We start from the raw sequence: 3,122 nt of genomic DNA, 5'->3' as shown, positions 1-3,122 counted from the left end.
TCCCGCTTTGGAGAAAAGGGAATTTACAGCACTTCCTGGTGAAGAGTATTGACAGGTGGGTGCACAGATGACAAACAGATCTTTCTTTCTCTTATTCTGAGCCACCTCTCACAAACCTTTGTACATGCATGATGTGGCTGATCTGGGATAACTGTGCTGAAGGAGAACATTACTGTAAAATGGCAGGCTAAAGAGTATCCTAAAAAAATAAAAGGCTTTGGAAAAGCCTAAGAGAACACCAATGGGCTCTGGGAAGCCCCAGTAATGCTAGAGAAAGCAGCATGGCTTTTAAGCACCTCCTCAGAGCAGGAGAAATGTCTTTCTCCAGCCTGCAGGGCAATGGATACTATTAATTTACCACCTTTAATTACCACAAGCGTTGTGAAAGCAGAAGGGAGCTGCCGTGCAGTGCAGCTTGAGTCATAATCGCGATGCTGGCATTGCGCCCACTTTTCTGTCAGGTCTGCCTTTATGCAAACTGGTGTCTTCCCTATGTCTACAGCTCGACCCGTGTTGTTGATTTAGTGCTTCCCAAGGGGCTATGCTGTGCTGTGAGCACGTTTGCCTGAAGATGATGCCCAGGGGAGGAGATTACGCATTGTGTCCGGGGCTGGGAGCTGGTCCCCAAGTCCCTTGTACTTTGGAGTCCCTGTGGTTCCCAAGGAACCCAGTGCTGTTCACAGAGCTGTGGGGAATTTCCCTTGCATTGCCTGGGCTCTTGGGGGTGTTTCTCATCATTGTGGGGGCACCCAGGGCTCCTGCAGGGCTATGTGAGGTCCCCAGACTGCTTCTGGATTTGCTTTCAGCACTCCCCAGTGTCCCTTGTGGGTCTGGGGCTAGGGCCTGTGTGCCTGGAGTGGGGAGATAGGGTTTCCATGGGGGCGGGGGGAGCCTGCAGGCACCATCCTGTCAGCTGCACTGAGCCCTGTGACATGCCTTATGGCCCCTCTGGTGTGCCCTAAGCCCCTTTATTTGTATTTTGCTTTGCCCCAGAGCCCTGCATTTGCCCTCTGATGCCCTCCAGAGCCCTCAATGCACATTTTGGGTTGCCCCCAAGGGCTCTGTGTGCCTTTTGTTGGGCCCTGTGGTTGTTTTGCAGCACACTGCAAAGTTCTCTGTTTAGCTTTCTCTCCTGTCCCAGAGTTTTCTGGGTGCTTCTTGGTGGTGCCCCCAGAGTCACTCTGTTTGCTCTGTCATTGCCTTTTTCTACTTCTGTTGTACCCAGAGCTCTCCATTTGTTCTCTTGTCCTCTGCATACTCCCCTTTCCCCTCTCTATACCCCAGGCCTCTCCCTTCAGCTTTCAGGAAGCTGCTCTCAGGAGTGGGGGTGCCTCTGCTGCCCTGGCAGCCCCAGTTGTCCCTGATGGGGCTGATGGCCATTCCCTCTCCCCAGTTCCTGATGGGCTGCAGCTGCAGGCCCTGGGGCTGGGATGAATGCCAGGTGGAGCTGGGTGGCAGGACAGGCCCCAGGTGGGGCTGATGGCAAGGGCGGGCACATGCCATCGGGGCTGGGGCTGGGGCTGCATTTGGGGGAAGCTCGTGCTGGGGCTGGTTCTGGACGATGGAGCTGCTGCCGAGCACTGCCCGCTAGGACTGGCACAGCAGCTGCCCTGCGGAGGAGGTGAGTGGGGCCGGGTGAGGCATGCTGCGGGTCCCGCGTGTGCCGGGGGTCCTGGTGGATGGGAGCGTCCCAGGCAACGCAGCGCAACCGGCGCCAGGGGAAACTGCACCGGGGCCAGGGATGGCGGTGCACCGGGGCGGTGGGAGCCGACGACGTGGTGGGGAAGAGGCGCGCACTAGGGCCATGGAGGCGGGGGAAAGAAGGGGGTGCCCTGGGGCTGTGCTGCGGTTTATTGCGCGGTCGGAGGAACGGGGGGGGGGGGGGCGCGCTGTGTCCTGTGTCCGCTCGGGACCGTGTCGGGGAGGGGGAGGAGGGATTCCAGGGGAAACCCCAGGGAGGATCGTGCGGGGGCGGCAGGGGCAGTGTTGGACCTGACCCGGGGCCAGTCGCGGCGGTGTCGGGGGTGCCCCAGGCCAGTGTTGGTTATCGCGTGGCCGCGCTCCGGGCCCTGCGGCGTCTTCCGGGGCACGGTGGGGGGAAAGGGAACGGGAGAGGACGGAACGCAACCTCCACAGCGTCAAACCTCATCGAGCGCTGCGGAGGGAATTGAGGGACGCTGTTCTGCGGGCAGTGGTAGTCTTCCGGCACCGGGGTTCCGGAAGGCGATACCGTCTTGCAGGGCATGCCGGGAGCGGTAGTCGTCCGGCACTGGGCTTCCGGGCGGCCATGTTTGTTCTGGGCGCGGCATGCTGGGAGCGGTAGTCTTCCGGCACTGGGCTTCCGGGCGGCCATGTTGCTTGGCATGGCATGCCGGGAGCAGTAGTCTTCCGGCACTGGGCTTCCGGGCCGCCCTTTTCGCGTGCACGGTATGCTGGGAGGTGTAGTCTTCTCAGGCGGGGCTACTGGGTGACCATGCTGCGCCTCTCGAGGTGGCCCCGCGGGGGGGGGCGGCGGCGGCAGGTCCCTGCCAGCGGGGTTCCCAGCGGGTGGCCGCGTGGCAGGCCAGGAGCTGTAGTGCCCGCTGGGTCTGTTCCTTACTGGACATGTGTCACTCACGCCTGAGTCCCCACAGGTCACGGGGGACAGTGGAATGCCCCTGTTTTTCCCCGGTACAGGGCAGGAAGTGTTTTCCATCTCCGATGGTGTTGCAAGACAACCTTGGAAGCTCAGAAAGAGTGTTCCTGCTGTTTAAACTAGGCAGATGAGGAGGAACCCCCCCCCCCCCCCATTTCCTGGGAGGAAATAATTCTTTAATCAAGGCCATGCTAGAAGTGCTAAAGCCTTAAAGAAATAGTAAATCAAAATGTTTTGTTTTCTATGTAGACGTTGCCGATTTAGCAAAGGAATTCGAGGTATCCCCGAACTGAACTGTCCTCATTATAATACAAGAAAATCACGCCCATAGGTCAGAAAGACCTGTGCCCGGGTGAAGACCCCTCCCCTGAGCATGCGTAGTTTTAAAATGGTGTGTAAGCAATATTAGAATTGTATGTAAATCACTAACCAACCGGTGTAAGAGGGAAAGTTGCAAACCTTGCAACTTGTATAAATGCTACTTGGA

Source organism: Dromaius novaehollandiae, chromosome 17 (assembly GCF_036370855.1).
Source record: "Dromaius novaehollandiae isolate bDroNov1 chromosome 17, bDroNov1.hap1, whole genome shotgun sequence".
NCBI lineage: Eukaryota > Metazoa > Chordata > Aves > Casuariiformes > Dromaiidae > Dromaius > Dromaius novaehollandiae.
This window is presented reverse-complemented; position numbering follows the sequence as displayed.